At 37.8% G+C, this 13,003-nt stretch overlaps 1 pseudogene; it reads right to left on the reverse strand.

The window, feature by feature from the left end:
- Positions 1-8,026: 8,026 nt before the first annotated feature.
- Positions 8,027-11,826, reverse strand: LOC149191034 (putative ubiquitin-conjugating enzyme E2 23; annotated as a pseudogene).
- Between the last annotated feature and the right edge of the window lie 1,177 nt (positions 11,827-13,003).

Genomic DNA, 13,003 nt, shown 5'->3' on the forward strand with positions numbered 1-13,003 from the left:
GTGGAGTCGCCAACTTGTGATAAAGGAAAGTGTTCCCTCTATGGATGGAGGCAACCCCTCTAGCCCTAGAGTGGGTCTAGTCACAACAAAGATAAAACAACAATTAATTCCCTTAAATAGTCATCGTTGGAGGCCTGCCTCAAACCGGTGGTTGATGAAGTTTCCGTTGCGTTGCTTCAGCTTCCGTTTCTTTCTTCTTAATGAGCAATCAACCTAAAACACCACAAGAAAACAACAGAGCACATAACCGAGAACAATAATGATCTATTTACTTGTAAAGTCAAGGAGTCACAAGCTATCAAGTAGATTATACACAAGATATAGGAAATCTTCATTGATTGTATTAAAAATGAAACAAGAGCAAACTTACAACCATGCCTTGATGTCGCAAGTCTTCTCGGAGGGTCCAGTCAGTATGTTCCTTCAAGCTTTCACTCTTAAGAATGGGTCTCTCAATAGGACAATAGCTCTCTCTCTTTATCAAGCCCTCATGCAAAGCTAAGATACTCCACAACCTCTTATCAAACTATTAGCAATTCCACACTTGTCACACTCACACCAAAGTTATCTACTTTGCTTCAAACCAAACTCAAAACTAGCAGCTCCCAACAAAAGAACTAAAGAATTAGCAGATCATAGCAATGGTGAGTGATTTTATAGGAGAAGGAGTCTCCTTGAAATGAGGGATAGGGAGCTTATCCTTAAGGGAGGTTGCACAAGAGGCAGAACCACCATCCCAGAGGAGGAAAAGCGACCCAAACTGACCCAACAATTAGCTCTTGAAACACCCAGAAGGCCAACTGTTTGAACAAATTCACCGATTCTGGATCATTGCAAGTCATGAACTAAGGATCAAAGACAACATCGTAAGGAGGCATTGCATGCATACCAATCATCGCGACAAGAATCGGGAAGACTTGCGCTGAGCCCTAAAATTCCGTCACAGGTAATAGGTGTACACCTGCGACGATGTCGCAACAATATAGTTCATGACAGGGAATCGTCGTGGATTTTAATGGTTTACTAGCGACGATGCAGAAACTTAAGAAAAAGGGTCAGTTCTTCAGCATCAGAGAGCACTGTTTAATCTTTTTGCATAAGTGGGAAGATATGGACATGTGTATTTGATACATGACACAACAGAGGGACTGAGATGAGGACAGTGACAAATTACTGTGTAACACAAGGGGATCCCCACTCTTTTTATTTTTGATTTTTGGTCACCTATGCCTATGGTATTCAATGTCTTGCTATATTTTATCGTAACATTCCTTGCCTTCATCACAATTCCCACCTTTGTAGACATGCTCGATCTCTTTCCTTCACATTAACCTTACCTCCATCTTGCAACCTGTCTCATTCTTTCAGAGAGTTCATTGCGATGAGTAGATTTCCGTATCCATACACTTTGCCATTTTCTCTTGCTTTTCTTAGGTAAATTTTGTTAGCATAGGAACTAAATCCATACAATGATACCACTTTTCTATCTGGAATTAGCTTTATTTTGGTCTTATTTTCATGCTCATTAAACAATTAAAATCCTGAGCTTCTTTTGCACTCTTTTCATGCTCATTAAATCACTTAAAGATGTCAAATTCTTTCCATTCTTTCCTACTTGTTAGTCAAGAGTAAATTTGGTGAGCAAGCTCTTCCCTATTCTCATGTTCATTAAACCACAAGAAAGACACGAGTGTACTTTTATCTCTTTTTCGACCTCACTATTAAACTCATGAAAAAGACACCAATTTGAGTATTCTTTTAACTATTTTTCAATCTCATCAAAACTGAATTAAAATACACTATCAAGCTCACTTGTATTCTCTTTCATGCACATTAAAATTTAAAGGGGATCATCTATACAAAAATGGAAAAGGATGGAAGAGCCTATTTCTCTTCGTCTTATCATGGTTGTTGTGACTCCCTTGAACATGGCACTTGTTTGGGTCATCCTCTTACATTTTTTCTTTTCCTAGACTTAGAACCACATCATTATCATAGTCACTCTATTGTTGAGTCAATATCTCACCCTATTGGTTACCCTTCTAGTCCCTAGGTTGCGGTGATGCCTCTTATGTCAACACTATGTTTGTATGGTATTCTTTAGTCCAAGTTGTCAAGTTCACACTTGTGTCATGTTGTTATATGTTCAAGGGAAGTCCTGGTGCCAATTTCATCTTGAATGATGGGGGGGTACATCAAGGGCCTCTTTTGATGGATCTCTTCCCACCATTTCTAACACCTTATTTAGGGTGTATATATAGAAACAATCTAGTACCTTGGAGCTTTTGATCCTCAGTGGAAGGCTTCATCATTGTTGATAGTGGGTTTCCCTTACTAGCCCATGTTGACCAATTTTATAAGTGCTCGACATAAGTTCATTAGTGGTGGTCTTCCTCATGTCTGTTAAAGGGATCCCTTACCACTTGGTAATTGGATAGTCTCCCAACATGCTCGACATCATCTCATTCATTTGCATGTAGTGATTCATACCATTGGGATGAGCCGAAGACCTTGGGTAATGGGGCTATCTCACTCAAGCACATTTCCTCCCCCAAGCTACGTTGGAGAATGTATTATCTACTTTGAGGGCCATCATTTGGGCACAAACATTGGTATCTGTAGCCCTACTAATATCTATTATGGCAACAATATACATTGTGATTGTATCATGATCAGTCCTCGATGACATGAGTTTGTAGTATGTTGTGCGGGCGACCATGCTCTATTCTTTTAGTAGCGTTTATGGGTATACCTACCTTGGGGATATATATTATATGTATTTTCCTATGGATTTTGTAGTCTTTAACACCTATGAAAGGCCAAATGATAAGAGAGAAACACAACACAAACCTGCAGTAGAAATTGGAAAGCCCAAAAAAGATGTGTACACATGACCCTCAAGCTTGTAAAAAAATCTTAGCAAAAGAAAAACATTTTTGTATATTTCAGTTGCATACTTAGTTTTTATTTTTCATTCACAACATACTTATCATTACTATGTTTAATAGCATAAATTTAACAAACACATTTTAAATGAGCACAATTTGATTCATAAGCAATTCATATAATTTAACAAGAAAAAACTTGGTTACGGTGGCTTGGCCACAGTGTTCCTCCTATGGCCACCTGATTGAATATCCCACCCTACCAACTAGAAACCGCCTATCTGGCTTCCTAGTGCAGAGAAAACCCAGAAGTTTCCTTGCCCTCCTAGCCCATGTCTAGACCAAAGTTGTAGTGTGTTCGAATTCTCAGTGACAACACCCTCTTAATGCCCTACCCAAAATCTGATTCTCTATCCAAAACTCCCTTTTACCTTCCATCAATGCTCCTTAACCCCACTTTCGTCCTCCAACTCCCTCCTCTCCCCAATTAGTAAATCCCATTCATGACCCTCTAGCCACTACCACATTACTTCTTGCACCTACCCCATTGCACCCACACCCCTAATTAATACCTTAGGTGGTCAAGTCATTCACCCACTCCTTTAATCTAATAAAAATAAAAATATAAATAATATAACATATTAAGGGTGCATGTGGATTTTTAGGCCCATATTTTGAAGCTTTCTCGAATACCACATCTAATATCACCTTCTATGGATCTTGAGCTTGTAAGAAAAAAATTTAAAAGAAAACATTATTGTTTATTTGAGATGCATACTTAGTTTTACTTTTTCATTCACAACATACTTACCATTACTATGTTTAATAACATAAAAACATATTTTAAATAAGCACATGGTCCTCTCCAATTAATTACCCAATTTTATATTCATATCACATTCCCAAATGTCCTCTCATGTTTACCTGGGAGAAGATAAGTCAAATGTAAGGATGAGGGAGAGTTTATGACATTAATGAGAGGTGGTTGAGGTGGAGAAGAGAAGGGGGCATAAAAGGGGAAGGATGAGGGGAGGAAGGGGGATCATTGGTCTTGATTTTGGTTTTGGTTTGGCTGTGGTTTTGGAGGAATTGTTTGAGAGAGAGAAGGGGAGTATTATTCATCTTGGACACACTACATCTAATTGGACTTGGGCTCGGAGGGTTAGGGAACCTATGGAGGTTTCCTGGGCTAGGAAATACTTCCTAGTTGGCTGGGAGGTAAATCCAGTTGGTAGCCAAGAGGAGCATTCCAGCAAGAGTAGCAGCTCAAGGGCATCTCCACCGAGCTATCGGTACGGGTATTCCTCTATGCATAGATTACTCACGTGAGTGATTGAATTAAAATGTTCACTATTTAAATTGTAGGAATTAGATTTTAAAATGGTAAATTATCATCGTTTAAATGTCTTGTCAGAAAATAAATAATTGCCCTTTTATTGCATTTAAAATTAGAGAATATAGATCTGGTAGAGGACCCTAAGAGAGGACCTTACAGTGCTTGACATTAGTTCATTTGAATTCACACTTGATAGATTATGTTAGATAAATTGGGAACCATTTTCATTAGTGGTGGTCTTCCTCATGTATGTTAAAGGGATCCCTTACCACTTGGTAATTAGATAGTCTACTCGCATGCTCGACATCATCTCATTCATTTGCATGTAGTGATTCATATAATTTGGATGAACCAAATACCTTGGGGCATGGGGCTATCTCACTCAAGCACATTACCTCCCCCAAGCAATGTTGGAGAATGTATATTTATACCTTGAGGGCCATCATTTGGGCATTGACATTGGTATCTTTAGCCCTACTAATATCTACTATGACAACGACCTACATTATATCATGATCAGTCCTCGATGACATGAGTTTATAGTATGTTGCATGGGCTACCATGCTCTCTTATTTTAGTACCGAGTATGGGTATACCTACCTTGGGGATATATATTATTTGTATTTTGTCTATGAATTTTATATTCTGTTACAGGTTCCACCTCCTTGGTTCCCCCCATCTATCATACCCATATTCAACCATCAACTTCTGTTCTAATCTCATACATTAGGGGGCATATATTACAACTCAAAATGTCACAATCAAGGTTTATGATAACTGTAAGTGACACCCCCTTGGGTTTACTAATGGTTTTCCTCTTCAACATCCTTGAAACTTGTGGGGAGGGTTGCAATGCTTTAGTTACACAACAAAAGAGATTTGAAGTAGATAGGGTTGGCAAAGCAAATAGACAAGGGTAGAAAAGGTCAAAATTGATCAGTTATAGAAGATAAGGATGAAAACACCATATAAAATAGGGTCCAACAAGTGTCTATATATATTTTATCACTACTCCCAACCCATCTATATAAGCAATACTTTCCACGGAATGAAGGGAGAAAAGTTTATGCAACGTAATGTTGTGAGAATGAGGACCTGATTTCTCCTTGCAAGAAGCTGTAGAATATTGTGTACCTTGACATTGAGCTATGGTGAGAGGAGAATATACGACTAGGGACTATGAAGGGAGCAACTATTGTTAACACCATTGGTATAATGATGTCATATACTTCCCCCCCTACCAACATAATATTAATTGATATTATTTGTGTTTGTATTTGGGTTTCCATAATGTTAATGCTAACTTTAGTTTGCAGGAACATAGAATCAGAGGTTGTTATTTGTGTGTTAGTCATAGGTAAGAATATTCCCAGAGCTAAAATCTCATGGAATTCAATCAAAAAAATTGGCAAATAGCCACCCTCCATGATAAGGTGCATCTGATTCTCCTTTCTTTTGTTTTGCATATTTGTATTGTGAGTTTTCTAGGTTAAGTAGCCACCATCACAAACACCATTTGCCATATGTCTTGGGCAGGCCTATGGGTTAAGAGTACTGAGACATTTTTGAGGAAATCATATCTTACCAAGTATTCAATGAGTTTTGGTTGTTTCTTCATTCATACATTTGGATAATTATGGTTTATTAAACTTTTTTTCTCCCAACAAGATAGTTGTCTATTTTCCTTACAGTTATTATGAAATGCTTTCTAAATGTCTCCATTATGACCTAGGGTTTTCTTTTTATCCCCATCTTTTGCAAGTAGGAAGAAATTTTGGGGTTGATGTACTCATGCATAGGTGTGTAGGTGGATTTTTAGGCCCAAGATTTTGAATTTCACTTTCATACTTAGTTTTTCTTTTTCATTCACAACATACTTATCATTACTATGTTTAATAGCATACATTTAACAACATATTTTAAGTGAACACAATTTGATTCATGAGCAATTCATATAATTTAACAATAACAAGAAAAAAACGTGGTTACGGTGGTTTGGTTGCAGTGTTCCTCCAGGACCACCCATCTAAATATGCTACCCTTCTAACTAGAAAGCTCCTATCTAGCTTCCTAGTGTAGAGAAGTTCTGTAGGTTCCCTTTCCCTCCTAGCCCATGTCCAAACCGTATTCATAGTGTGTTCGCGTTCTTAGAGACAACACACTCTCGATGCCCCACTTCCTTCCACCCACTTTTCCATGCCAAAATGGTTTCCCATCCCCCATCCACCACCCTAATTAGTGCCACCTAATTCTCATTCATGATCCTCTAGCTGCTAACACCTTACCTCTTGCACCTACCCGACCGGACCCCCCGCCCCAATTAATACCTTAGGTGGTTAAGTCATTTACCCACCCCTTTAATGCAATAAAAGAATAATATAATCTTTTAAAGGTGTAGGTGGATTTTTAAGCCCAACATTTTGAAGCTTGTTTAGATACCACATCTGAGATCCCCTTTTATGGGTCTCAAGCTCGTAAAAAAAACTTAGCAAAAAAAAAAAAATATTTTTTATTTATTTTAGTTGCATACTTAGTTTTTATTTTTCATTCACAACAGACTTATGATTACTATGTTTAATAGCATAAATTTAACAAACACATTTGAAATGAGCAGAATTTGATTCATAAGCAATTCATATAATTAACAAGAAAAAAACTTGGTTACGTTGACACAGAGTAGTGTTCCTCCTATGACAATCTGATTGAATATCCCTCCTGAATATGCCACCCTGCCAACTAGAAATCACCTATCTAGCTTTCTAGTGCAAAGAAACCCCATGCAAAATTCATAAGTTTCATTTCCCTCCTAACTCATGTCCATACCGTAATCGTAGTGTATTCGAGTTCTTAGAGACAACACCCTCTCCTTCCCCCTTCTCAAAATCCACTTCCCTATTCAAAACTCTGTTTTTCCTTCCATCGACCCTCCTTTCCCCCACTTTTCATGACAAAATGATATCACGTTTAACTTAAAAAAAATTGCACTTATCTCCCATGAAAAAACACAAAATCCATAAGTTCCATTTCCCTCCTAACGCATGTCCATACCGTAATCGTAGTGTATTCGAGTTCTTAGAGACAACACCCTCTCGTTCCCCCTTATCAAAATCCACTTCCTTCTTCAAAACTCTGTTTTTCCTTCCATCGACCCTCCTTTCCCCCACTTTTCATGACAAAATGATATCACGTTTAACTTAAAAAAAAAATTGCACTTATCTCCCATGAAAAAACACATAGACAATAGCTAACTTTTCATCAAAATCTAACCATGGACCCTCCTTTTACAAAAACCTTTTTTGCTTTTTTGAAATTCATCACCACCTTGTCAAAAATCATGCTCAAAGTTAATAACTAAAACAAAAAAAAATCATTAAATATTTAAATCTAGAAAGAAATGTTGCAAAGATTCCTTCCTATCCACCAACCATGATAGCTAAGTTTAAATGAGAGGTTTTTGGAATTTGATAAACGAACCATTACAAGAAAGGCAAATTAAATTGAGTTTATAAAATAGTACAAGAATAAGTATGACCAACTTCTGAAACAATTTCCCGTAATACAAATTAAATTGAATTCATAAAATAATACAAAAATTAGTATGGCTCACTATTTGGATGGATAGAATCACATATATTCGATAATCTAAGAACATTGCACCAGGGTGGCCGCTGCAATCACAACTTCTGCTACAGTACATAGCTCTTGAATTCCACATCAAGCCTTTGAAAGACATAACCACATTTGTATTTGCCAAGTAAGAAGCCAATAGTTGATGGAATTTGTGACTTTAATGCATACGTTATGACTACTGAAATTCTTGGCAATCTAGTCCAATTTCAGTGAATGCTGCAATAAGTTTAGGAACAATTTTAAGTAATATAAGCTTGAAGCCAGCAGAAGTAGCACCCGGATTTTCAGACTCTTCTCCAACAATTGTACAATTCTCTGATAGTAATCCAACTGGAGCCCCTTTGATATAAGCATCACACGCACGAAGAATACAGTGACCGCGTTTTTGAAAATGCCCTTTAACAAACATCTCAAAATGCTGCACAGATGATGAGCATGGGTGTATTTAGAATCATTCCTAGACAAAGAATGATTAAAAAAGATAACTGTAAATGAAAATCTCGCGAGATTTCTACCTTTGGAGGCTTTCGCAATACGTACAACATTGACTTGCACGATAGGAGAAAAGAGTTTTCTTTGTAGGCTAACGAGTTCTTCTCCCCTATCGCTGAACCAATCTGTTTCTCAAATCCAGGTTCATTAAAATAAGGATTATCATTTAGTACCAATCCTTGAATAGAAACAAGTAGTTGTAAAACGTTTGATGACAACGGGTTCCACACTTCATTCCCTTTGCCTGTCCATGTGTTTAAAAGACTCAGACAGACTTTTCCATTCTTATATAGATTTGGATTCAACCGTAACCCACCAGAATGGTAGTAAGCTAACTGCAAAACCAACATATTAAAGCTAAATGAGACTGACTTCCATATTGAGTTAAAAAAAAAACAACTTGAGATCTCATTTATTTCACTTTAAAATCAAGCAGTTCTAGTTAAACTAATGCTTACAGGTGGTATATCGGGATATTCCGATGGAAAATGAATGTCAAAGAAGAAAAGTCCATCTTGATACGGAGTCCAACAATTACAGCTCTCAGCAAATCCATCCTATCCTCATATATTCTAACAAAAATTGTATCTGTCAATCAATGCAGAGTTTATAAATTACAAGTTAGAACAAGCAGAAAAATAAAGAGCTCGAAATACTCTATGCCCATATTTTTATTTGTTCTAGTACACATCATGAATACAACGTATTCTCATGAATAATTGGGTTACAAAATTTGTTACTTTGCAACTTCCTACTACTCAAGAGAAAACAAGAAAGCAATATTGAAAACTGAGAAGACAAAAGACAAAAATAGCAAAATTGAAGGAAATATGACTGCCCAGAATAGAGGCAAAATTGAAGGAAATATGACTGCCCAGAATAGCGTTTCCCTATTAGTGAATGTTCAAATATCACGAACTCATTTAATAAACCAGTGAAAAACAGTATTAGTGAATGTTCAAATATCATGAACTCATTTAATAGACCAGTGGAAAACAGGCCTGCATGGCTTAGGATGAGTTACCTGGTAAGTGTTTTTCAAGATTGTTCCATTCATGTTGAATTTTCTTCATCCATTTCCGCTTATTGATAGGCTGCACGAAGATGTTCAAAAGTTTCAATCATGACCCCCAAAAAATCACTAAACGGAATGAGAAAAGCATGCCCTTTGATAAATGTACCTGTATTGTTTCATTCCGATAAAAGTGATCCATAGCGTCACTTATACTATCAAAATGTTTAAATTGCCCTGGCTCATGACAACTACTGCTAGACAAGCTATGCACTGTATTTTCCTCATTTGTCTGCTCCATATTAATGTCTAGCACTGTATTTTCTTCATTTGTCTGCTCCATATCAATGTCTAGCACTGTATTTTCCTCATTTGTCTGCTCCATATCAATGTGTAGCACTGTATTTTCCTCATTTCTCTGTTCCATATCATCTTCTTCAGCAGTCTCATCTTTATCATCATCTTCTTCTTCATCATCACCATAAACCACACATGTTTGTCGAGGTGCCATCTACATTTACAAAAAAATAAAATAAAAATAACCTTTAGGTTATCATACTATCAAAGTAGTTTCATATTTCATATTGTAAGCAAAGAGCCAATTGTTGGAATTCATATCTTGGATGCAGTGAAATGCATATTTAAAGAGATACTTTTATACACAAAATCTCCGTATATTGAGACTAATAAAGGTAGCGTGATCAATTTCTCAGATAAGGGAGACAATGAAAATACATTCCTATGTAAGGGATAGTACTTCAGCAGACAATGAAAATACATTCCTTTGTAATATTCCACTATAAGGAAACATGAAAATAACATACCTTTGACACTGTTCCGTCTGCCCATGCTACCTCTATGTATCCATCTTTAACACCTATGACGTTACCAATACACGATAGATGAGATTCTTCAATATTCTTGTCAACCTCTGCCTTTTGAGTTTTCTTCAGAGCTTTCTGGTGTGTAGATAGATCTGCAGTCTCAACAACGTTTTTGTGTCCTATTCCATCCCTAGATTCTATATGGTCACCCAACTGATCCACAATGCCAAGCACTTGATCTGCTTCCCCAAACACCAGAGAGTGAGGACGTATAACGATGGCCGCAACAAAGTAGTTATAATCTGGATGGTAAGCAAGCTCATACACACTTACTGACTCGTCTCCATCAAATTTTAGTGTATCTTGTGGACAATCCACCGCTTTCAACCACCTTACTCTTGCTATGCGTTCTTTTGAATCCACATTTTGCACGATTCCTACTCGTCGTCTTGATTCAGAAGCCTCGCAATCATCATCGTCCAAACCTTTTTCCACTACATACTGTTCAGGAAAGAAGTCATGATCCCCAACATCTTTGATGTTAATCAAGGTTGTAGAATCTACACCATATGCCCTTGTACCATCTTGCCATATGACATCTACCCTAGTCCTTTTATTGCACACAAATAGCACATTATCTTTTTTGTGGGCAACAGTGTCATCTGTGGCAGGCATAGTAACTTCTAACATTCTCCTTTCAGACGCTGGAAGCAGACACCAGTCGCCTAGCTGCCAATAAACGTCTGAAAAACAAGATACTAGCTGTAGCTCTTTAGGGTGCTGTTTCTCTGCAGGAGTCAGGGAATTGCAATCAGGATTTGCTGCAGCAATCCAATCCACGGAAACTAATCCCACTTCCACATTGCCTACTGTACCTTCCTTGTTACTTTTTTTCCATGTACCACACAACCATCGAGCATTCTCGAAAACTGCCGATGAACTGCCCCAGACACGCTGCCCTGGAAAGTAAGGATAACGGAGATTATTGGGGATTGGAATAAGGCGATCAGGTTCGGCCTTCATTACTTCGCATTTTGATCCGTCATCAAATAACACAGTCACATTATCAACCACTTCACCGACTCTTCCCACCCAAGGTCCATGAATGACATAATCACCGGGCATAAACGCCCTTATTCGCTGAAGATCTCTGCCGGAAACGTTTCTTATAGCATTAACTGATGTGGGACTTAATAAATCCACTGTAACATCCACGTTAACTACGATGCCTCTCTGGCCAGATGGATCTGATGAAGTTGCCACAATATCACCATGGAAGATCGCCCTGTCAATCACCTCAAGCTCATCGGCTTTCTCCGTACTCTCCGAAAAATTCGTCCAAAAAATCCGTGCAGAGCCTTCTGGAATAGACTCGTCTTCACTCTCATCCTCCTCTGAATCAGAATCAGAATCATCGGCAACTTTTATTACAACGCCAATTAAACCTGTGTGTTGTACAGATTGGACTATGTCTTCTGTGTGCACACCTACACCAAATTGCTTTGTTTGAACTTTTCGGAAAAGTCCTGCTGAATCGCATATAGAGTGTTTTTCCGAAAAATCTCCGTGCACTGAAGCATCGTTACCGGGTGAGCTATCTGTGGATTTGGATGCATTGCTGTCTTCATTACGGTATGTGTCGTCCATTCGAATGCTTGCTTGTTAGCAAATTGCTGAAAGAGAAGGCAATAGTCAGAGGACCCGACTGCGCAGTCAATGTGTTAACTCCTTCGATTTTGATCTGCAAAACTTTTCTTGTAATAATTGTTGGATGTGTTTTTTTGAGCCGAGCCTCGCATGTTTATAGGTCGCCATGGGGACATCGGCTCTTTGCATGGGGTGCATGTCGTCGGCCGAAAATTAATGATTTTGTGGGGCGGTATATTTTGATTTTGTGGGTATATAATTAATGTTAGAATATTTGTTGTTTAGATGGTTGATTTTGTGGGCATATATAATTGCCGCTTAATTAACGATTTATAGTATTTTGGATATTTGTTGTTTACGTGAGTTAGTAGCAGTTTATTTAAAAATAATAAGATAATTATTAATTATATATTTTTAAATGTATTTAATAAATAAAATATTTTATTTTCTAAACCCTTGTATTAGATGTACCTCAGCTTCAACTATCTAGAGGGCTCAATGATATTGTTTGAAGTAGTGGGGTGGTAAGTTTCAATGACATCAATCCTCTTCTGTCTCCATGGGTTTTGACGACTAAAGATTTTTTGCCAAAATCTAGTGAGGATTTGTCCTTGAATGAGATTTTCTTACAAGATGATTTGGCCCTGTCACATTCTCAGGGGCCTGAGCTAATTTTTCAGCGGGAGTCATTGATGGTGGGGTCTCGACAATATTCGAGCTGATTATTTCAGGGCATAGGGCCCCCTTATCTCTGATTAAATTGAGGTGTTTCAGGAAGGATGGAAGGAAAGTATATCCCATGATGGTGTGTTGGGGCTTCCTCCTAAGCTAGTTGTGTTGGAATTCCTAGGTGTGAGTGTGCAAAAATGAGTGGATTCGGATGATGCCTCTTTGGGGGTTCAACCTCAAGAGTTTGGAGTAGCTAATAAGCTTTGCTTTCATTTGTCTCTTTGATCTTTTCATGAAAGTACATCACTTTCCCTGATATTGGAGTCCTTATCTTGCTGTCAAAGATGACATCTTTCTACAATTTTCCAAGATATGCAGAACAAAAAACTTCCCTTGAAAGAATCTGAACATTCCCTCCTCGGTCTTCATTCAATGGAAACTTAAACAATTTTAAGTTCCTTTCACCTCGAACATTGTCGTCATGATGATGCTTAGCATTTCTAGCATT

The sequence above is a fragment of the Pinus tabuliformis genome, chromosome 3_1 (genome assembly GCF_031772625.1).
Source record: "Pinus tabuliformis cultivar Carrire ecotype Pingquan chromosome 3_1, CPIR1, whole genome shotgun sequence".
Lineage (NCBI taxonomy): Eukaryota > Viridiplantae > Streptophyta > Pinopsida > Pinales > Pinaceae > Pinus > Pinus tabuliformis.